General features: G+C 50.9%; 1 protein-coding gene across 3 annotated transcripts in view; it reads left to right on the forward strand.

Moving 5' to 3' along the window:
- Positions 1-218: 218 nt before the first annotated feature.
- Jakmip1 (janus kinase and microtubule interacting protein 1) overlaps positions 219-24,130 on the forward strand; it is a 122,692-nt gene continuing 98,780 nt past the window's right edge. For 2 of the 3 annotated variants that reach the window (XM_045133648.1, XM_004669836.2), the window contains exon 1: positions 219-489. The gene's annotated coding sequence lies outside the window, so the exon portion shown is untranslated. Of the gene's footprint in view, positions 490-1,105; positions 1,243-24,130 lie in introns of those variants that run through there. The other variant, XM_045133649.1, reaches the window with a different exon arrangement.

The raw sequence follows: 24,130 nt of genomic DNA on the forward strand, positions 1-24,130 counted from the left end.
AATCCGGAGTGGGCGCGGGACCCAGGCCTCCCAGGCCCAATGCGCACGCTCAGCATCCCATCCAGCACCCACCCAGCGACAGGCCAAGAACTGCTGTCCGCGCCTGCTCGGGGCGGGACTCGAGCCACGCCCTCCTCTCTGACTGGCGGGAAGATCCACCAATTGGAGGAATGCAGTATGGAGGGGTGGGGCCCCGCCGCTAGCCTTAGCCCGGCAGAGGACCGCGCAAGCTGCAGCTGCAAGCCGGAGGCACGCCCCGGGGCTTGGGTCCCTGGTACCCTGGCCGCGCCCTTGGACGCTCTCTTCACCTGCTTTCTACTTATTTATTTATTTATTTTTGCATGCGTTCAATTTCTGTTCGGTCTAGCCCTTTCTAAGGCGGCGGCGACAGCGGCGTGCGTGCGTGCGTGCGGGGAGGGGGCGGCTGGAGGATGCGGCGCGGGGCTGCGCCCACTGCTGATGGCAGGCTCGGACCAGAGCGCTGAGCAGGTGGGTACAGGTGCGCTGCGGTGGTCCGCGCAGCGATCACCGAGAGGCGGACCTGGCGTTAGGGGACGCGGCGGTCGCTGCCGCCCCACCGCGTCGCCCACGTTCCTCTGATCAGCCTTCGCGCCCCTCTCGCTCGCCATGCACTCGCGCATCTCGTCTTGGGTCCCCCACCCTTCCCTTCCCATCCCCCACTCCTTTCTGGACACCCCACTTTCGCCCTGCCGTGGCGTTGCTCCTCCGACGTCCTGTGTCCCTACCACCCCCGGATCCTCTGTGGCTCACGCCACGCCGGTTTCCACTCCTTTCCGCGTTGCGTCCAGAGCTAGGGAGCGGGAGGGGACCCACCCCTTGCCTCCAGCGGGGGAGGGGGGGGCGTGGCTGGCCGTTCTTCTCCATTGGGGAGGTCTAGGTTCTCCGGGTCGCGCGCCGAGGTGTCACGGAGGTTACCACCCATTCGCTTCGCAGCGGCAGGGTCCCTGGGGAGGGAGCCTGGCCTGCCTACCTCCCACCCCACGCACGGCACACGCCGGGGTGGCGGGGCCACGCACACCCTAGCGCTGCTCCGCCTACTTGGACGTGGGGGAGGATGCTGGGGCGCTGGAAGAAAGGCTGGTACCCACCCTCCTGCCCAGCCGCGGGCTCTGGGCGCACTGGACCTCTGGTGAGGCTCCACATTGATCACAGGGCGCCAAGCACTTCTCTGGGTACCACGTCTGGCGCCCTGCGTTCAGGCCTACCACTTGGCCAGCTTTGGTGAGCTATGACCGCGCCTCCCTAGCCCATGGCTCCATCACTCCTTCATCTCAGCCATGGGCTCCCCAAAATCGGCCTCGTCTCGTTATAGAGGCTTCTGGCCGGGGTTGAGCCTTAGAACCCTCATCCCCACCTCTCTCCCACACTTGGCTCTCCACCATTCTGCTGCCACCGCCCTTCTGTGTATACTCAGGCAAGCTGACCTTGGCCTTTGGTTCCTTGTTCCCTATCTGGGAACACCCATTCTTCATCTGGCTAATTCCTTGTAGATCAAGGTCAGGAAGATCCTTTTGCCCTGCCTGAGCTTCCCCTTAAGGCGGGGCTTGTCACCCCGTGTGGTAGCCTGGATAGCCTGTGCCTTTCAGACCAGAAGAGGTGAGGAGGGCAAACGTGGTACCCCCATGTCACTGCCCCTAGTCCAGAACTTCATGGTGTGTGGGGAGGAGCTGGCCCTTTCTCCAGGGCCCTGGATTGACTAGTGGCAATGGCTTGTCTGGGAGGGATGGGGAGGCTTGAGATGGACTCTGTGGGGAGAACAGGTTTGTTGTCTTCCCTCTGTGGATGTAGGTTGTTGCAAAGTGCTCTTTGGTGCTGTGCACAGGTCTGTGATGCTGGGTGTGTCTGCCGGAGTTGGAGCTAACTTTCAATTGGGCCTTTTCACAGCAAGAAACGCCCAAGGGGGTCATCGTGAACCAAGCAGATGACACGGTGCCAGTGTCCTTCATAAACTACTTATGACTCCACGATCTGGCACCTCCCTCTTGCACAGGCTTCTGTGGCCCACCTGTCCCTGCTGCCCTTTCTTAGCAATCTCTGTTCTGGGGTCATGTTCTTACACAGGTATTTCACAGTGCTGTTTGTTGTTTTTTTTCCTCCAAAAAAGTTCCTCTATTGTCTGGCAGGCAAAACCTCCATTCATAATTGATATGATGAGGCCCAGCACTCAGGTGACTGACTGGCTTTCCCCGAGTGTGCCAGACTGTGTACGCTGCTGCAGCATAGCATTTGTGCCGGTGGTTTTCCCTCAAGCAGATCTTGTCCACTAGGACTCGGGTATGGAGAGTTCTGAGAGGCGGATTGCCTTTGTGAGGATGTTTCTGGGGAGGAGTAACACCTACAGGGTGCTAGAGAGACACGTGCAAGGGAGGATACTTCAGGAGGAGGTGGCAGGACCGGCTGAGCTCCAGTGTGTGTGTGTGTGTGTGTGTGTGTGTGTGTGTGTGTGTGTAGGCCAGTGGAGCAGCGGGAAGGACAGTTTCTAAGGATAAGCCCTCCATGTGCTCCATTGAACTCTTGGCTGTTGAAATCTTAGGATGGAACCCTATCTTCTTAGGGAAATTGGGGATCCTGTTAGAGCCACCCCTCCCCTCCTCACTTAGCTGTGGTCCTAGGGACCTCACTGTTTTTCTTTCTAAGACTCCTCCCTTAGAAACACTGGGTATTAACATAGTGTGTCTCCTCCAGGGCAGTGGAATCTGAAAGCTTCTCAAGTTGGACTCACCCAGTGTCCATTCCTTATCGCTATGTGGTCTTGGGCAGGAAGACTAGCCTCACCCAAGCTCCACTTCCCGTACGAATGAGGGCAGTGTTTCTCCATGGCGGGTTGGCATTGGGATCGGAGGTGTGCTCCCTGAGCCCAGGTCATGATGATGGGGAGGTGTGTGATGAGCTATGAAAAGACTGCCTTCAGCTTTGTCCCAGACAAATGCCCTCCGGAGAGCTGAGGATTGGCGAGCAGTGCTGGGGTGGAGCTGCGGTGAGTTCCGACTCAGGCATGCCTGGTTCTGGGACTCTGGGCAAGTTCACTGAGCCTCTGGGTGCTCTGTGAGGGCGAGGGTTATGTAAGGGATGAGCTAGTGCTGCCTCACCTCCCACTCCTCTCCTGGGGGCGCTTGTCATAGCAGCACAGAGCCATTCAGGTAGGGATCGTGAGAAAGAGTCTTCCCGCTAGAGGGGCAGAGGGCCTCCATGGAGCTCCATCACTCAGGCTGCCCCCCAGGACAACCCGACCCTTGCAGTACAAGCCCTGTCTTTCTGTAGAGCCATCATGGCATGGGGAACCTTCTGGTGCATGCTCCATGTTCTCCCTGAAGGCACGTCCCTGTAACGTCCGCCTGGCCGCTGGCGCTTCTGCTGCAGAGGCTTAGGAGAGGACCCCGGTGCTGGTCTTGGTGGGGCTTCTGTGGCCTGGCGCTGGCTTTGATGCCTTCAAAAAGTGTTTTCTTTACTCATGCCTTTCATGGCCAGCACAGGGGCAGAGTCAGCTGGAGGACAGGGCTGGGGAGAGAGCTCTGGGGGCCTGAGGCGGGAGCAAGAGAGACAGAAGTCTTACAGAGAGTAGCCAGGGAGGCACTGTGGGCCTGGACCTTAGCTGGAAGTAGAAGAGAGAAGGCCCGTGCTTTGAAGGCAGCGCAGGGGCAAGGGGAAGCTTGGGGCATGGCAGGGCCCTGCTTATGCCTCTGGAGTTAGCATTCATTTTCAGCTGAATTTTTATTTATTCCTTTATGGGGTGGGGAGAGAGAAAGAGAAAGGCTGCGCCAGGGCCTCTAGCCACTGCAAACAAACTCCAGACGCATGTGCCACTTTGTGAATTTGGATTTATGTGGGTGCTGGGGAAATGAACCTTGGTCCTTAGGCTTTTCAGGAAAGCACCTTAACCACTAACCCATCTTTCTAGCCCTTTCATTGAATTTTACCATATTTGTTAGATGGGGTGTGTGAGATATCTGTTTTAAAATTTGTTGACAATTTCTTGGTGTCCTAGATCAGTTCTTAAGCTATTTTACCTGCATGCTTAACATGACTACATCAACCCTTCCTCAGTGCACAGATCATAGCACCAAACATGTGTGCACTGCTGTGCGATCATTGCCACACTCCACCTCCAGAACCTTCCATCATCCACCTCCACAGCCAGGGTCCTTCTTCACAGGCCCTTGCTGCCTGCTGGGAGTCTTACAGGTGTAACTTGTCAGCAGAGAAGGCGTTGACATCAGCCTCAGATTGGATGCCAACTCTGCCCGTTCCCAGCTAACTATGCAAGCATCTGGAACTGTCAGACCCTGTACATCTCCCTTCCTCTTTGGAGAAGGGGTGGTGACCCTTGCTATCCATGCCTGCAAGTCCCAGAATGTGGGAATGGGGGAAGAGACACAGGAGGGTCTCATCTAGCATTGTGTGGTGAACACAAGGCTTGCTTCATGGAGACATTCCCTTATCCTGTGCCTCACTGTGTGGCTAAGATGACCCTCTTATCCCTAGCTGGGACCTGGATGCAGCCTCTGGAGCCCTCGCCTGTCCTGAAACTCTCGTGACCATGGGATGTGGGCCCAGAGATCGGCTGAGGTCCCATGGCCCCAGCTTGGCTGAAGTGCCCCTTTAAGGAATGAAAGAGCTATGTGCCCCAGCGGGACTGCTCTTTGTGGCACTAATGCTCTTGTGCGTGCCAGGTCAGGGGGACGAACTGGCTGGGATCCATGCTTCTAGTTTCTCCTCTATGGCGTTCTCAGTCTGAAGCCTGCAATGGCCCTTGGTCCGTTTACAGGGTTGGAATACTGGGACGTACTGCCCAGGGGTCTCCTGCTTCCCAGGAGAGCTGAAATGTGCTGGTCAGGTGAGTGGTGATGATGGCTCTCCCCTTCGTGCAGCTCTGGGTCCCCAGTCTTTTCTCCTGCCCCACTTTATGGAGCTGCTGGTGCCTGACACAGTGTCTTTGTGCTCTATGTAGGACTTTATTAATGCCGTCAATGTCTCATAATCTGTTGAAGCAAATCTTTTCCATTTTTACTTTTATTCCCTCCTTTACAAAAAGAAGTGAAATTAGTCTTTAATCCCAGCACTCGGGAGGCAAAGGTAGGAGGATTGCCATGAGTTCGAGGCCATCCTGAGACTACATAGTGAATTCCAGGTCAGCCTGGGCTAGAGTGAGACCCTACCTTGAAAAAACAAAACAAAACAAAATGAAGTGAAATTCGCATAACACAAAGTTAATCATGGTAAGGTATACAGATCGGTGACATTTAGAACAAATGGTTTAAAACATTTCCCCACTCCCATAGAAAGCCCTGTGTCCTTTAGTTGCCATTCCCCATTGCTAGTGTCACAGTTACCTTCCACCTCAGAGGATTTGGCTTGTCTGCACAGTTTGTGTAAATGGGACCATGAGGATGGTGCCCCTGGCTTTTGGTGACTCGCTTCTTTCACTTAACATGCTTCCAAGGCTCATCTGCGTTGTGTCAGGACTTTGTTCCTTTTCACGGATGTGTGCACAGAGGCCAAAGGGAGACACTAATGTCTTCCTTGCTCTCTCTGCTTTTTTCTTGAGGTAGTCTTTCACTTGAGAGCATTGGCTCATGGATTTTTCTAGACTGGCTAGTCAGCTTGCCCTGGGGATCCACTTGTCTGTGCCCCTCCAGTGCTGGGGTTGCAGGCCTGCTCCACCACACCTAGCTTTCAAGTGGATGGTGGGAATCTGAACTCAGGTCTTCATGCTTGTGCAACAAGCACTTTGCTACCGACCCCCTCCCCAGCTTCCCTCTGTATTTGTCTAGTCCTCTGTTGATGGACATACTGGTTTTCCACCTTTGGCTGTCCGGTGCAGTGTTTGAAGCAGTGCATACACTGTTTCAATGTACTTACTCCTGTGGCCTGTTAATCAGCTCAGCCACTTGTTAAGCAGTGGTGAATGGGCCCTCCATGTCCTGTGCTGAATTGGGAGCATCCAGCCAGGAGCCTGGTTTCCCAGCAAGAGGGTGGGAGCATGAGGCAGGTGCAAGGTAGGGGAAGTGGCACAGCGCAGGGGTCCCTTTAGGCTGGTTTCAGGAACTCGCTGGATTCTTCCTGGGAGAGTGTTTGTGCTCTGTGGGGTTGGGAAGGCTCTCCCCTCCCTGGCTCTGGCTGGCTGCTCTGCATTCTTTGAGTCTCCATTTAAAATGCTACTGCAGGGCTGGAGAGATGGCTTAGCGGTTAAGCGCTTGCCTGTGAAGCCTAAGGACCCCGGTTCGAGGCTCGGTTCCCCAGGTCCCACGTTAGCCAGATGCACAAGGAGGGTACATGTGTCTGGAGTTCGTTTGCACTGGCTGGAGGCCCTGGTGCACCCATTCTCTCTATCTGCCTCTCTCTCTCTCTATCTCTCTCTCTGTCAATCTTAAATAAATAAAAAACGAACAGAAAAAAAAAAAAGTTACTGCAGGTAGGGACACTACTTTACCCTTTCCCTTGGTACCCTGTTTTCTTCTGAGACTTGTTGCGGTTTGAAATTACTTTTTTCTTCATTCACAGTCTTGAAAAACTAAAGGAAAGCACCCTGCAGGCAGTATTGTCCCCGCCCTGTCTTCTAGTCTCTGAGTGAACTCTGGTGTGCCTGTGGATGGAGCTGTGACTTAATCTCCCGCTCTTCCTTGCTACTTCTGGGATTGAGGGCATGTGACGTAGCCTTTCCAGGTTTGACTTGCACTTGAGAAACCCAGAGGATGTCCCTGCCTGTCTGAAGGGTTGCCGTGAGTAACGTATGAAATGGCATCAGACTGTCAGAGTTTAGTAGATGCTTGCCAGCCGGGGTCACTGCTGGTGGGAGCTGTAGAAGTCAAGTTCACCCTGGCAGTGAGTGAGTGCCCCATGCCTGGGGATCTGCACTTGCCTCAGAGAACCTCCTGAACTCAGATGTTAAGTGAGTTTTCTAATGCCTGGTGACTCATGCTAATCCCAGGGGAGCCAGGGCACCTCCTGAGATTGCTGTCTTCAGTAGTGGCCACTGGGCAGTGAGGCTCCAGAGCACGAGCCGCGGCTGCAGCAGGCACGCGGATGGTCTGATGAAACTCGCTGCCTGAGCCTTGCTCTTAGGGTGATCGTAGTCACCGTGAAACAGTGGGTCTCTGCTGAAGTGGTCCTTCTGTGGATATTTTGGCTAAAGGATGTGCATTAATTGATTTTACTTGTCTCTAATTTTTTAATGTGACTACTAAAACATTTAAAATTGGCCTGGAGAGATGGCTTAGTGGTTAAGGCACTTGCCCACAAAGCCAAAAGACCCAGGTTCTGTTCTCCAGGACCCACATAAGCTGGATGCAGAAGGCAGTGCATGTGTCTGGAGTTCGTCTCCAGTGGCTAGGGATCCTGTCATGCCTTTTCTGTTTTGTGCACATGTGCGCGCACGCGCGCGCACACACACACACACACACACACACACACACACACACACTCTGCCTCTATCTCAAATAAATAAATAAAAATAAATATTGAAAAAGAAAAATTAAAATCACAAGGCGGAGGTTTAGCCCAGTGTCAGGAGTGCTAGCCTAGCGTGTGTGAGGCTGGGTGTGATTCCTGGCACTGCTAACATGAAGTGACAAGTGGCGCTCACAGTGTCCCCTTGGGCAGGCCAGAGCATCCTGATGCTGAATCTCCCTGAGGCACACCCCAGGCCTACCTCCAGTTGCCTGTGTGACCTCAGGTCAGGGGGGTGGCACTTCCTCCTCTGTAAGCCAGAAGCTCAGTGGATGACAAACAGTGACAAAGCATCTTTGCTCTTAATACCCTCCCTTGTGTCTTGCTAGGGTTTGGGCCCCTTGAGGACTAGAGGACTTTGTGGTGGAAGGGAGACCATAGGGCACAGTTTAAGTGAAAAAGAATGAACTCAGTCAGTGAAAAGTGAAATGATTTCCCTGAGGAGGCTGGAGTCAGGGAGTGGGTGATTGTCCCTCCAGGAAGAGAGCTGGGTCTCCGTGTGCCCTCAGAGAGCACTCAGAGGTCCTTCTCACCAGCTAGTCACTTTGATGTGGCTGGAGAGTGGGCTGAACTACCTGAAGCTGCCTCTGCTGCCGACTACAGCGTCCCCTTCTGTTCTTGCTGCCACATTACTGCACTGCACTTGAGTTTACCTTGAAGACCTGGGCCTGTCATGTGGGTTTGGCTGTCACTGTCCCCAGCATAGGCCTCTCCTGCCTGTGGTTCCCAACTTACTGCTTTCTCCCAGGCCAGGGAGAGGAAGGGGGTCGAGTAGTTGCATCAAGGCAGGAGCTGGGAAGGGAGACGAGCCCCTTCCTTCTCCATGGGAGCTCTGGTGTCCTGAGGTCGAGGCCCAGGGGCTGATGGTGGGTAGCACTGGGTCATTCCTCTGCAGCCCTCACAGGCCACGCGTCATCTCAGTTTTGAGGAGAGCTGCCTCTGAGGTTGTGCAGATAGAATTGGCAGCAGTGGGGTTTAGACCAGCCTTGGCTCCTCCTATGCATGCTGGTTTCTGATCCAAGTATGTGGAGTCGAGTCTAGAGGTCTCATGAACAACATGAGGACTGTGCTTAGTGAAATTGTGTCATAGGGATCTTTGTCAAACAGTTGTTAGGCACACTTGTCACACACCTGGCTCTGCAAGATGATAGACGTGTCGGTCTGTAGCAGTAGTCATGGCTTTACCTCGTGTGTGTCTCTTAGACTGCAGTGTGCACAGTCAAGTATAGTGACAGTAGAGGACAGCACCCCCAATCTCCTGCTCAGATCCCACTACTCACTCCCACATCAGAGCCCTTCATTTCCACCCCCAAGCCTCAGCCTCTCCTGAGCATCACCTCATTCTCAGACCTGCTGTTACACCTGCCCCTCCTCTCATTGTTGGGCTATTTTGAAAGAGAGAGGAGAGAATGGGCACACCAGGGCCTTCAGCCTGCTGCAGATGAACTCCAGACATGTTTGTCCCCTTTATGTGTATATGTGGGACCTGGAGATTTGAACATGAGTTTTTAGGCTTTGCAGGCAAGTGCCTTACCTGCTAAGCCACATCTCCAGTCCCGTTGATTGGAGACATTATGGTGGTTTGAATCAAATGTCCCCCATAAACTCATGTGTTTTGAGTCTTTCATCCCAGCTGATGGAAACTCGGGAGGTGGAGCCTTGCTGGAGGAAGTGTGTTGCCAGGGGTGGACCTTGAGACTTATTAGCTCCTAGCTTGCCAGTGTTAGTTCGCCTTACACTCTTGCTACTGTTTTCCACCTGCTCACAGGGGTATTGTCCAACCTCTGCTCTGCCATGCTTTCCTCTGCCACCATGAAGTTAACCCTTGAGACTGTAAGCCAAAATAAATCATTTCCTTGCACCAGCTGCTTTTGGTCAGATGTTTGGTGCCAGCAACTGAAGGTAACTGCAACAGACATGAAAGAATATCTGTTTATCCCAGAATAGGGCACTGATGACAGACTACAGAAAACAAGCTCTCGCTTTCTGAGCCAATGAGTTTACTGGGGTCGTCTACAGAAGCAGAGGTGAACCCTGAGCCACGGTGTCACCAAGAAGCCACCTCACCATGGGTGCTGACTCATGGAAGCTGCAGCCCATGCAACCAAGCCCGCGAGCATCTCCTCTTAGCAATTGTTAGCTGCTGATACCACTTTGGAGAGAAGCCTTGTGAATCTTGGAAGTTTCAGGAGTTTTCTGAACTTTGTTTTATTTCTTCACCCGTGTAAGGTTTTCCCCTTCTCCCAGGGGAAATGTTTCAGTTTGGAGGAAACAGCTATGATAACCCTCCTCCTTGCTGGGTCAGGAGGAGGGAGCCCATTGCTTAGCCAATAAATGTGAATGGAATGAGTGAAGTCATGGGGCTGGACGAAGACCAGGGCAGGGGAAGGACCAAAGGGCAGCTTTGCCAGTGTGGTATGACCTGGTCTCCTCCTGTTCCGGAGCCTGTGTCCATCTACCTGTGTCAGTAACCTGCTGCACCTCCTCCCTCTGAAAGTCCCTGTCTGCCTTTCCCATCTAGCACTGAACAGCTCCCCTTGGACTTCATCGCTGTCACCAGCCATTCTTTTGAAAACCTTCCCTGATGGCTCTGTGCTCCATCCTCAGGAGTGTCCAGGCATGTCCCCAGGGTCCCCAAGCCCCAAAGCATCCCTCTGTCACTGTCTTGGACACGGTTAAGCCGTCAGTATCTTATGTGAGTCCCCTGCAAAAATTTCACAAGGGAAGAAGTGCCAGCGGTTCACAGTGGGATCCCAGAGTCTGCGCTGGGAACGCAGTAGGTCAGTAACTTTGGCTTTTGGCCTCAGATTTGCATAGCATCAGGGTCAGAGGGGCCATGACAGGAACCCAGCGTGTTCCTGCCTCTCTTGCTTGCATTGGACCCACCTGACCTTGCCAGGTGTGAGTCTGTCTGACCTTTAGTGACAGCCAGCTACCCTACCCCAAGACATGCAGTGCTTGGGGCCAAAACATCCCAAGTGGCTGTATCCACCTGGGAATGATACTTGGGGAGTGTGTGTAAAATGGACTTTCCTTCCTTTCCTCGAGCTTGCAGATTGCTTTTCCTGTGGGGCAACAAGGAAGTGTGAAAGCTGTGCCCTCTGCCCATGTCGTGAAAGGCCATGCTGCTTATTACACTGCCTTGCTCTCTCTTCGTCCAACTGCAGCTACAGGACACACTTCAGGAAGGCCGACCTCTCTGATGTTGGCAGAGCTGCTCATTGAGCCAGGGAGCTGGGTGAATGACTGACCTAAGCTGGTCACTGGAGCCTGCCACAGGCGCCAGGAACTACGTTTTACCATCCAGCCATATTCTTAGCAATAGAGTGGAATGCCCTACATCATGGCTCATCTTTTGACACCATAGGCACCCTGGGCTCCCGGCTGATCTCATCCGTCCCTGGAAACCTCATAGTGGCCCAGGAGGAACAGTGCTTGTGAGAGCCTGTGGTCCGGACCTGCAGATTTCACAAATGCCAGGGTCCTGAGTTACAGCCACTCTAGTGGCCCGAGGCTGGGGCACGTGAAGTTGCCCTCAGGCTGATATTGACTGAGCAGCTCCGGGCGCTGTTTCCTCTCTTCAGCGCAGCGGGTGGTTGGAGGTCATCTGTTCAGTGGTGCTTCCCTGGGCACGTGAGCCTGGCTGTCCTTGAGAACAAAGCACAGTATTTCAGAAAACCCATCTTGTGCACTTGGTTGTGAATCCCCCCTGTAGTAATGCCATGTCCCCGTAGGCTCGTGTGTTCGCATATTTCGTCCCCAGCACAGTGGTCCTGTTTGGGCAGGTTGAGGAATGTTTAGGAAGTGGGGCCTTGCTGGAGGAAGTGTGGGCCTTCAGGGTGGGCCTTGAGGTGTCACAGTCTGGCCTTGCTTGCTGCTCTCTTCTCTCTCTCTCTTCCTCCCCATCCTCTTCTCTCTCCTGACATGACGCTGGCTTCCTGCACCTGTCATGCCTTTCCCACTGTGAGGGACTCTGAAACCTTAACTCTGAAATCGATGTTCCTTCTCTCAGCTGCTCCTGGTCGAAGCTTTTGTCTTTGCAATGAGAAAGTAGCTGTTGTGTGCCCTCATGATTTGTTCTGAACCCCTGTGCTCTAACCATTTGTCATGAAGGGGATTCCCCAAACAGTATGGCCCCACCCTGACTCCTCAAGGGAGGGTCATCTTGAGGTCCTCAGATCCTCCAGTCCCGGGAGTAGATGGTGTCCTGTGAGGTTAGATGATGATCGATTTTCTCCCAGTTACTGGAACCAAGGAGAGAAAAAAAAAATCGTTATTTATTTGAAAATAAGCCATTTAAGAAGCTTAAAATTGTCAGAGAGTTATTTTTTTTTTCTGTTTGCATTGAACAGAAATTGCTCTTTGAAGTTCTTGTCTCTGGATTATATGCCAAATGTAGTGCCTGGTTTGTTTATTGCAAAAGAAAGCAATAAAGGAGGACTGGATGGACAAAAAATGACATGAGACGCGGCAATAAAAGATGAAATGAAACATGGTAAATGTAAATCCTGCCACATCAGTGACATCACATGTGAGCGCATGATGCAATCCAGTCAGAAGGCAGCTTTTGTCCAGTTGGCTAAATCTATATGATACAGCTACATGATGTCTCAGCACACCTGGGCTGTGATAAGATACCTAAGGCTGGGAGTCTCATAAAGAAGTTTACGTCATATCATCTAGGGGCTGGAAGTCCAGGTCAAGGCACCAGAAGATTTGAGTCTGCTGGGGCCACTTCTCATAGCTAGGTGTTCTCCTGCTATGTCCTCTCTTTGAAAGAGGGTCTGCCTGGCTCTCTGGGGTCTTTAAACTGTGGGCGTCATCTCCATCCTCAGGAATGATGACCCCCTCTTGGAGCTCACCATTTTAGCTGGACTGGCTAGCTAATGAGCCCCAAAGAGCATCCTGATTCCACTTCCCAGCATCACCGCACGACACTTTTACATGGGTGTTGGGGATTGAACTCAGGTCCTCACGCTGTGCAGCGAGCCCTCTGAGGACTGCGCCTCTCCGCGGCTCTGGGGTCTTTTCGTATTCTCCTTCCTGAGAGCAGAGGCTCCCCAGTCACCTCTCTATGGCTCCACGCTCTCATGCCACTGCACTGATGATACGGTTCCAACCTGTGAATTCTGAGGGACACGAGCATTTGGACCACAGAGCACTGTCTATGGGAGACACACTTTAGATTCAAAGGTATAAATAGATTGACAGTAGAAGAATGGAAAGAGCTAGATCATTCAGATAGCAACCATGGCAAAGTCAGAGTGGCTATACTGTTATTAAGTACACTTCAGAAAGAAGAGAAACCCTCTGGGCCAGGTTCAAGATGGGGCAGCATGTTGGGAACCTGGGCTTGAGTCCTGCCCACTGTCCCCCTGTGATGCCCTGGGTTCTGTCCACCACGCGCAGGGAACCTGGCTGGCTTTCATCTGTTACGTAAGGATGACAGTCACATGGTACTGTGATGTCCATGTCTTTCTGGTTTGCTTCTCCATGTGTATCATAAAGTGTTTAAAAAACATTTTAATAGCTAAACAGTGGAGTCCTGACCCAACATGAAAAACAGAGCGGGGTTAGTTTGTTGCCACATTTCCTTTATTCTTTTAGCTGATACCATTGCCAGCTGCAAGGCCAGCTCGATTTCTACTAACATTTTTTTTTCCCCCTGAACTTCATTTTGCTTTGGTGAATTCAACTTTCAAGAAGGAAATTTGAGGCTGAGGACATAGCCCAGTCAATAAAGTGCTTGCCTTGCAAACAGAATAACTTGAGTTCAGTCTGATACCCAGAGCCCATGTAAAGAAGCTGGTGGTGCCCATCATGGTCTCCATCCTGCAGAGGTGGAGACGGGGGCGGCGGGGGGGGGGTGTCCCTGGAGCTTGTTGGCCAGCTGGTCTAGCCTCATTGATGAGCTCCAGGCCAATTAGAAACACCATCTCGAACGAGGAGTTTCTGAGACTAACACCTCAGGCTGTCCTTTGGTTTCCTCATGCATGCACATACATGTTTCCATGCACACACGGACATGTACACATGCAGAAGTTTGGAGGACTTCTGTCTTTAGAGCACTGACATGCTGAGTGTTAGTGGGCTTGGCTGTGGCCATAGAAATGCCTCTTTTTTGTTGTTTTGGTTTTCGAGGTGAGGTCTCGCTATAACCCAGGCTGACTTGGAATTAACTATGTAGTCTCAGGGTGGCCTCGAACTCATGGTGATCCTCCTACCTCTGCCTCCTGAGTGCTGGAATTAAAGGCGTGTGCCACCACACCCAGCTAGAAATGCCTCTTGTAGTGACACTGTGCACAGAACATCTGCAGCTGGTAACTTCTGTAAGCAACTTACCTTGCAGACTCAGGGCACGTTTCCCTAAGAGGATGGGAACAGTTGTGCCCAGGATATGGGCAGGGTTAGTGCTCACAGAGCCTGGCACGGCAGAGTCCTATACGGGGCCTACACTCAGTTTGCATCTTGGTGGAGTTGACATGGGATTTTTTTAATGCCATTTAAAATTGGATACCTAGAAAACATACAGAATTGAGGATCATTGCTTCAGACTCCTGACCCCTCCCCTGTCCTCAGCATCTCCAAGATATGCCCAGGCTTAGGGAACCAGGTTTGAAAACCAGGCCCAGCACACAGAGTGCCCATGGTCCTATTCTGTTCAGACATTGACGCCCTCCCTTCACAGGGCATTCCCGCCAGTGACCTGTCAGCTGCTTGTAAGTGTCTGGGTTGGTTCTTTGTCCCCCCCTGGCCTCCAAGCATCCCCAAGCCTGGGTGCCTCCAGGCCGTCATCGGCTAAGTCGGCAGGAGCTGCTGTTGGAGCCAGCACTTGCCTTTCCGCCAGGTGTCTGGGAACACAGCTGGAGGATCCTGTACCCATGCCAGTGGAACGTCCTCTGCCCTCCTCCATGACAGTAGCTCTGAGACACAGAGTGTTTGGGAAGGGGACAGGTGAACAGAACCAGAGTGACATTCCTGAAACTCATGCATGTCCATGTCACCCCATTGCTCAAGGGGCTCCCGCAGTCAGGATGGAGCGCAAGCTTGTCAGCACCTGTGTGGCCTCACCTGTGATGCCCTTAATTCTCCTGGCGGTTGCTGAAGTTTGAGCCGCTCTCAGGAACTCCACAGGTGTGGGGCTTAGGGCAGAGTCGCCTCTCGGGCTGCAGGCTGCAGTTGAGGTCAGGTCTGGCACTGCTGTTCTGGTGAGACCCCCTTTCTGGGATGCGGTGGTACCTTCCTCCTCTGGGGGGACAGGGGAAAGCAAGCTCTCTTGGGAGTCTCTGAGGTCAGTGTTCCCACAGGAGCGTTTTCAGAGATTTCACCTTCTCACACGGGGGCTACAGGCTCAACTTATGAACTGTGGGAGTCACACACAGCCTTCGTTTCAGAGCTGCCTGCCTTTCCTGACCTCGCCGGGCCCGTCCTTGTCTCGTCTGGGTCTGTGTCCTCTGCTCCTTTCCTAGTGCACTCTGTCACTCTTGTGTCTCTGACCTGTGCAGGTTCCACCCTGTGGCTCTAGTCCTTTACACTTTCTTTCCCAGAGCAGGGGCTCAGTGCAGGGAGGGGCTGTGTTTGAATCTTCAGGAGTCATGCAGGCACAGGGATGTTGCTGAATGTATACAAATGAATCAGTGAATTAATGAGTGAATGAGGCTTGTGGTCTGTGGCTCCCCTTAAGTGCCTCCCCTTGAACCTCTGCTCCTTCCTTTGTTTATTCTTATTTTCTCAGCACCAGGGTCCTCCTCTTCATCACTTAGGTTCCCATGGCTCCTGCTCAGCCTCATGATTCATTTTGGTGGGACGGACAGGACAAGCTAGTTAGGGCCTTTTTGTGGACCCCTTAAAGGGTCTGTGCACGCTAATGAAAGGCAGTTGAAAGAACACAGTCTTTGCATTCACCAAGTCCTTAATCCATTTGAAGCCAAATTAGCCCCTGAAAATGAGGGAATTAAACAGGCCTCTGTGCAGAACATGAAAATCATAAAGAGGTTTCCACCAAGGAAGGGAGGGACATCTACCCTTGGGCATGGCTGTGGCTCGTTGCCTGATAAATGGAGTTCCTTTGGCCTTCTCTCTGATGAAGCAGTGTCCGGACCACCTCTGTGGCTCCATCCTCAAGTCCTAGTATAATACGTGCTCCTTGAAGCCATATCACAGAACAGGAAGAATACAGACGACAGAGCCACACCTACTGGCTGCACAACTCGATAATTGTGTTACATTGCACAAGGAATTCACCCCTTCCTGTTGGGACACCAGCAAAGGGCACTTAGTGTGGGCACACCCAGGTCATGGGCTGCACAGCACTGGCTGATGTGGGAAGCTTAGAATAGTGCATGGCACAGAGCTTTGGAAGTGATCAGCTGTTTCTGCTTGGCGTATGCTTACACTGGATTTTGTAAGTTCTCTCATGGTGTTTAATTCTTACAGCCCATGTACTGCACATCCCCACACAAAATTTTTTTTTTTTTCTGTTTCGCATCTGGTGAGATTTTACAATGAAAAGCTCAAGAAAAAGGAAAAGTCCACTTGCACAGAATGTTCCTTGTGTTGCCATCCTCTCTAGAATGGTGATAAACAGCTCCCCTGTGTCTGGTGAGAATTGTTTTCTTTCCTTTTTCAAGATAGGTTCTCACCCTAGGCCCAGATTATGCATTCTCAGGCTGGCCTTGAACTCACGGTGATCCTCCTACCTCTGACTCCCAAGTGCTGGGACTCAAGGTGTGTGCTACCACGCCCAGCTCTGATGAGAATTTTATGTGGGTTCTGAATATGGTAGGAGCAGAAATTTTATTTTAAAATATATTTTATTTATTTATTAGAGAGCGAGAGAGAGAGAGAGAATGAGAATGGGTGGGCCAGGGCCTCCAACCACTGCAAACAAACTCCAGATGCATGTGCCCCCTTGTACATCTGGCTTATGTGGGTCCTGGAGAATCGAACCAGTATGCTTTGCAGACAAACCGCCTTAACTGTTAAGCCATCTCTGTAGCCCAGGAGCAGAAGTTTCACCAGAAATTGTTTGTGGTGGCGAACTGAGGTTGCTGTTTTTTTAATGGTAATTAGAAGCATATCGTGAACTGAAATATTCTGGAACAACTGCTTTATGGAACTGTCAGGGTGGTATGTTCTGAATGATGTGGCTGGATGTGCAGGAAGGAACCTGGCCGCCCATCCTCAGACCCGTTCCGGGTGTCTTCTGTGAGCACACCATGCACCATGTGGCTCTGGGGGCTAGAAACCCACACGCAGCTCTGGGTGGGGGTGGAGGGCAGCTGGGAAGCGCCCAAGAGCGAGAGAAACCTGAATTTCATTTCTGACTGTCAAAGCTTTTTGGATCTTGTGCAAGTGGCTTCACCTCTTTGAGCCTCAGTTTCCTTAGCTGAGGGGAGAATGCTGGAGAATGCTGTTTTGTTTGTTGGCTTTTACAAGGAAGTTAGGAAGGGAGTGAGATGATGTGTGCCCAGTCTTGGTTGAGCCTCTGCTGCTGTGCCTGGGAGTAGACTCATGCCCTGTGGAGCTGTAGGTAGCATTGCCACGCTGTCCTGTGACAACTCCTGCTGGGGTTTCGGGAAGGCCGAGGGGCCCAGTCTTCCTGTTTCCTTGGTGCCCACCTGCCTCATGGCTGCAGCGTCACTGAGCTGTCCCTGTGTGTGTGGAGGGGTGCTCCAGCTTCCTCCCCCACCTCTCAGTCACTACTCCAAGAGGAAGAGGAAGAAGACGCAGAGGTAAAACAGTCTTGAAGGGTTAGACCTGGTGAGTCTGGGGCCTGGCCTGAGAACCTTCCCTCACCCCCCCCAACACACACACACACACAGACCCAGATCTGTCAGTTGGCTCTGAGGACAGTGACCGGGACAGTGACCGGGAGGTCAGTGTGCCCACAGAGTCCTTCCGAGAGTAGCTTCCCATGAATAGCCAGGCAAGATTTCACTTCGTAGAAAAGGGTAGAAAGGTTTGAAAAGCACCTTTGGTGTTTCTGTTTACCCTCTGAACATGCTTGCTCTTGTTTTTTCCTGGGAACATGCTGTTCCCAGTCTGTAACCTGACCTTTCTACATGTAGCCATGCATTCTGGAAGCTTCCTCACTACTTGCTCACTTTAGAACACAGTCTTTGTTGTGGAGAAAGATTTGATAAGCAATGAATGACCAGAGTGTCCCACTCCTGGCAGTGGAGGGTGAAGCTGTATGTGATCATTATGAAGGAAGGGGTCCTGAGTCAACAACAAGGGGCTTCAGGTTGAGGTGGAGCCTGTGTCCTCTGGAAAAGCCATCAGAAAGCTGTAGGAAAAGTAGCTTCCCTGAAGGCAAGGTAGCTCCAGGTGTCTTAAAAAGAGATACGTAGTATTAATGGATGCTTATTTCTTTTTATACTATTTTTTAACAGCTACCAGGAGTGTGGCTAGGAATTTCAGAGGGCTGGCCTTCAAATTTCTTCTTTCCTATCCCATATCCTAGTCAGGGAAGAGGGACTGGGATAGAAAGCAGGAAAGTGGGTGTGGCCTAGAGAGGCCAGCTTGAGAGGGGATGGTCACTCTGATTTTTTAAAACTATTTTCATTTATTTATTTGGGGGAGAGATAATAAGTGCACCAGAACTTCCAGCTGCTGCAATTGAACTCCAGATGCATGGTGCCACCTTGCACATCTGGCTTATGTGGGTCCTGGGGAATCAAACCTGGGTTCTTTGGCTTTGCAGGCAAGCGTGTTAATTGCTGAGCCATCTATCTCTCCAGCCCCACACTGAGTTTTTTAAAAGTCAGACTGGAAGTCAGGTTGGATGCGCTGGAAATGGAAGCAGTGTGTGCATATCAGAGTTCATGTACCCCCTGTCTACATAAACTTGCTTTTGAAGTTGAGGAGGCTTGGCTGCGTGTGGGCAGGGAAGTCTACAGCTGGATGCTTCGGGGATGCTGCGGCCATGAAGATGCAGCTCTGACTTAGCTGTGGCGTTGGAGTGCCCCAGAGGCCACTGACAGGGTGTCACCATTGTTGTGAGTGCCCTGTGTGCTTGTAAGTCTGTGTGGGCCAGGGCTGCTTTGCCCAGTCCTCATTAGTCCATCCCACAGTGTCAGGACACAGAGGTGACAGCCCTCAGAGGTGACTGGCAGCTAAGAGCTGGAGCTGGGATTCGGTTTGAGGTTGGGCATGAAGTCTGGGCTCTTTATCCTGCATCCTGCCCTCCATGGGGAGCCCCTGCATGTTCAGTGGCTGCCCTGGCCATCATGGAGGGCTTTTCTTGGAGGCAGAAATGATATAGTTTATGGGTCTTTAGGAGCCAAGTGTGAGTGAGGTCCAGGGGGAGATAACACAGGGCTGGGGATTAAGGGACTGTGTTCAAATCCTACCTTCTTGTGTACTTTTCAGATAAGATATGTTCCCATTGACTTGGTGTTCTATCTGTACGGTGAGGAAGTCAGGCTAGAAGTCTCTCCTGATTCTAGGGCCCATTTTTCCTTTTCTTTTTTCTTTTTATTTATGAGAGAGAGAGTGTGTGTGGGGTGGGGAGAGAGACAGAGACAGGCAGATAGAGAGATGGGCACACCAGGGCCTCCAGCCACTGCAGATGAACTCCTGACACATGTGCCATCTTGTGCATTTGGCTTGTGTGGGTCCTGGGGAATCGAAATTGGGTCCTTTGGTTTTCCAGGCAAACACCTTAATCACTGAGCCATCTCTTCAGCCCCCAGGGCCCATTTTTCTACTGCAGTGTTTATGAAATGTTTTTCTTTCTGGTAAGACTGACATCTGTCTGCCAGTTCCTTTTCCTACTCCAAGTGCCTCTGTGGGTCCTGAATGCTAAGCCGTGCCCATTTTGCATGACAACAAGGTTTGTGTCCTGCTTGCTGATCCACAGTAGGCCATGCAGGTCCTCAGTGCTGCTCCAGGGTTCACCCATTCAGGGCAGTGGGCCTGGGAGAGTCCTGCTGCCTGGCAGTTATATATGTATTTATTTATTTTTTAGTTCTTGCTTTGTTGTTATTTATCACTATTGCTTGCTTAAAGAATTATGCTGTACAAGGATAAGCATAAACCCAGCATAACACACAACACTTTGAAAGAATTTTAAAATGATTTTTCTTGATCTGAAATGCTCTTTTTTTTTTTCTATTTGCTTTGCTTTACTTTGTTTTCCACCAGATAAAATGGTCATCTACAACTCACATTCATGGAGATAAAGTGACCAGTGAGAAGCCCATCCTGCCTCACTTTTCCCTGATGGTTCGCTTGCCACAGGTTCTTTCACTCCTGAAAAATGTTTGCTATTTCCCAAGAGATGCAGAATGTTTCCAACCCACCTCAGCTAACGTAAAGCAAGTTCTGTGGCTGCCTTAGTGAGTCAAGGATTCCCCAGTTATGTATTTAAATGGCGGGTTCAGTGAGACTGCTGTGAGCTTCTCCATTGGAAAGCATAGAGTGAGCGTCTCCCAGTCCTTAGTTACTGGCGCCCCATCCAGTTGTTTCCTGGGGAATCGAACCTTGGTCCTTTGGCTTTCCAGGCAAGTGCCTTAACCACTAAGCCATTTCTCCAGCACTTATTTGTTTTCTTAATGACTGCCTTTCTGCTGGGGTGAGGTAGACTCTTTCTGTAGCTTTAATTTACATTTCTCTGATGCCTAGTAAGGTCAAGCAGTTTTCATGTCTATTGTCCCTTTCATCTTTGAAAACTACATGTTCATTTCATTAGCCCATTTATTAATTGGGCTGTTTGTTTTGTTTATTTTCTCTTTCTCTCTTGTTTTTTGTTTTGTTTTTGTTTTCTTGAGGTTAGGTTTCACTGCAGCCCAGGCTGACCTGGAATTCACTATGTAGTCTCAGGGCGGGCTTGAACTCACAGTGATTCTCCTACCTTTGCCTCCCAAGTGGTGGGATTAAAGGCATGAGCCGCCACGCCCCGCTTGGACTGTTTGTTTCATGTTTAATCTCTTTTTTTATTTTCACAATTTTTATTAACATTTTCCATAATTATAAAAAATATCCCATGGTAATACCTCCCCCGCTTCACACTTTCCCCTTTGAAATTCTATTCTTCATCATATTATCTCCCCATGTTTAATCTCTTGAAGTCCCATTTGTCAGTGGTCTGGCCTCCCATTCAGAAGCTGTTGCCTGTGTTGAAATCTTGCATGTTTTCTCTACATTTTTGTCTAACAGTTTCAGAGTTTTCAGGTCTTACATTAAAGTCTTTGACTCAGTTTGGAGTTGGTGTGTGTGTGTGCAGTATGCATGCATGTGGGTATAGGTGTGTGGGTGTACATGTGTGTCACGTGTGTGCAGGCCAGAGAATAATCTCAGACGTCACCCTCAGGAAGGGCACCTACTAGGTGAGCTGGCTGTGAGACCCAGGGATCCACCTTTTTCTACCTCCCCAGCATTGACACTACAGCCAGGTGCCAGCATGCTTACCATTTGCATTGTTGCTCAAGAGCAAACTCAGGTCTTCATGCTTGTGAGGCAGATACTTTGGCAACTGAGATATTGTCCAGCCTGTAGTCGATGTTTGCATTGGGAGCTGGGGATCTTGTTTTGTTCCTCAACACATGCATATCAGTTTCCCCCACACCATTTGCTAAAGAAACTCTTTTCTCCAGTATTTATTTTTGGTGTGTTTGTCAAAAATCAGATGGCTATATCTGTGTGGGTGTCTGTCTTGGTCCTCTATTCTATTTTATTCATCTGTGTGTCTGTCTTAAGGCCAGTACCATGCTATAGTGGTTGCTATAGCTCGGTACTATAACTTGAAATTGGGTATGGTGATACCTCCAGTAGTATTCTTTTTTAAAGATATTTTTATTAATTTATTTGAGAGAGACTATGAATGAGAATGCTGTGTGTCTTGCCACTATAAAGGAATCCCAGATGCATGTATCATTTTGTGCATCTGGCTTTAAGGGGGCACCAGGGGATAGAACCTGTGCTGGCAGGCTTTGCAGGAAAGCACCTTAGTCACTGAGCCATTTCCCCAGGCCCTCCAGCAGTATTCTTTTTGCTCAGGAGGCCTGTCTGGCGCTCACTGTGAGGGTAAGTGCCTTTAATGGCTGAGCCATTTCCCCAGCCTTTGCTTGTGCCCTGATTCCATCACTGTGTGACTTTGGTTAAGTTCCTCAGTCTCTGTGATTTCATGTCCTCAACAGCCTCCTGTAGAATAAAATGCCCTGCCTGACAGTGTTGCCACTCCTGTCTTTTGTCTCTTTGGCATTTGAGGGGAGTTTGGCTGATGTGCTAGTGATGCTGGGGGCCAGTGAGGAGGGGCCTTTCCCAGGCATGGAGTTTGGTTTTACCCTCAGGGCAGTGGAGAGTGAGTGGTGGCCTGTGAACATGCCTTCCTGTTTTCCAGTGTCCAGAAAGCAGTGATACTTGGCAAGATCAAGGGATACTGGATCGTCACCCTGTGTGATTACCATGGCCATGGTCCAGGGGCCAGACGTCTGCAAGGATAGTGCGTGGCAAAGGAAGTGGCTAGGTCGTAGTGGAATGGGGTATGGAAGAACTGTGGGCCCCTGCAAGCCAGGGGTCATGGTGTAGTTCATGGGTGCTGAGAGACCAGAGAAACAAAGTGTTGGGCTAGAGGGAGCTCTGTCAGCACCTGCCGTGAACTGAGAATGGGTTTAGTTGCTCCCCACCACAGCGGTTTACAGGGAGACCTGGTACTTTGTAGATGGGGAAGCTGAGACCAAAAGCAGTAATGTGACCTTGCACAGTGACCCAGGTTTAGAGGTACATAGGTTCCTGGTTCTGCACCAGCCACACTGCAAGCTGGGTTCCAACGACAGTGAGTGGGCCACCAGCCCTGAGGATTTGTGGCTTCTGGTTTCTTGAAGCTGGCATCACCTGAGGGCTTGCTGTCCTGTGGCTGGGCCCGGAGTCTCCTCCACTGTCCTCCTTGCGTGCTGGGCCTGATGTGCAGGTTATTCTTGGTCATTGTCATTCTCTCCCTCTCACTTGGCTGTTCTAGGGAAGTTTGTGGTTCAGAGCGGCTCTGACAGAAATGAACCTTGTCCTCTGTGCAGCTGCTCCAAGGCCTGGATCAGGAAAGATCATCCTTTGGCTGTTTAGGACATTCTTGTGACATCTGGATGGACATGTGTATCAGTGACAGAATTTGGTGTTGACAAATGTGCAGTTGTGCTTAGGGGTCCGTTCTAGGAACCGTTCAGGTGCAGTGTGCTCAAACCTTATATGCGTGAAACGTGTGTGTATCCTCACACTCATTTCCCATCATCTCTAAGTTTCTTGCGATACCCAATAGGATGTACCTTCTGTGTAAACGGTTCTTCTCTGTTGCTCAGCAAATAATGATGACGGAAAAGTTTACATGTGCTCAGTACAGAGTCATTAAAAACTGTCTTCGTCAGGCTGGAGAGATGGCTTAGCGGTTAAGGTGCTTGCCTGTGAAACCTGAGGACCCATGTTCTACTCTCCAGATTCCACATTAGCCGGATGCACAGAGGTGAGGCAAGCTCAAAGTCGCACATGCCCACTAGGTGGCACAAGCGTCTGGAGTTCCTTTGCAGTGGCTGGAGGCTCTGGCACACCTGCTCCTTTATCTGCCCTTCTCTCTCCTCTCAAATAAATAAATAAATAAAATATTTAAAAAACCAAAAGTAGTATCGGTTGTAGAGAAGAGAGTAGAAGAGTGTAGATACATCTTTCCTTTCCCCCTCCAAGTTATGGCTCGGTTGCCAGACCAGCTGTTTTAACAGGGAAAGTGGGGTTTTGGGGTGCTTCCTGAAACCCCAAGCCCTGAGTTCATATCTGCAAACTAACCAAAGCGTTGGCAATTACAGATTCAGGAGAATGATTTTTAAAACATGACATTTTATTCAGAATTTACAAAGGAGACTGGAAAGGGTAAGGCTGGGAGGCGAGGGCACAGTGGGGTAAAGGGCACCACGTGTAGCCCAGGCGCCCATGTGACCAGCTATAGGTCTGGGGAAAGCGTGGAAAGCAAAGAGAAAAGAAAGTTCAAGGAGCTCCTGCCGTGGGGAGCTGGTGGGGATAAAGAACCCATGTGGACAGTAAGGGCTAGGGGCCTCCCGGCTGGGCCTGGGACAAGCCAGCCCAGGCCCAGCAGAGGGAAAAAACTCACCCACAGCTGGACTTTCCCAAGTGGTCAGAGCACTGCCCTCTCCTTGCAAAGGTATTTATAACTTTACAGCTGTCTTTTAGCCCAGGTGAACCAGAGGGCCAGCTGGGTGGTTAGGGCTAGGGGCTGTCTCAGAAAGAGATTAGCTCTGGCATTGAGTTCTGGGGGTCTGAACCTGACCCTACAGTAGTACTTAAACCCTATGGAAGACCTCCCTCCCAGGAGGGCTCCTGACTGTGGACAGTTAGAACTAGGCAAGAGAGATGAAAAGTCAGATCAGCTTGGATATCTAGCAAGTGCAAACTGTCCTGCCCTTTCTACCTTGAGGGGTCCAGTCACCCTAACTGCACCTCCCCCATCGGGACCCCTGTGCTGCTCTAGGGTGTAGGGTTCACGAGTGACCAAGACCGTGGAGACCACTCTGAAGCAAAGATGAAAGCTTTTATTTGGAGAAAACACAAGCTGCCAGGACTAACTTTTTTTTTAAAATTTAATTTTATTTTTTCTCATTTTTAAAAAACATTTTCCATGATTATAAAAAATATCCCATGGTAATACCTTCCCTCCTCC

The sequence above is a fragment of the Jaculus jaculus genome, chromosome 14 (assembly GCF_020740685.1).
Source record: "Jaculus jaculus isolate mJacJac1 chromosome 14, mJacJac1.mat.Y.cur, whole genome shotgun sequence".
Lineage (NCBI taxonomy): Eukaryota > Metazoa > Chordata > Mammalia > Rodentia > Dipodidae > Jaculus > Jaculus jaculus.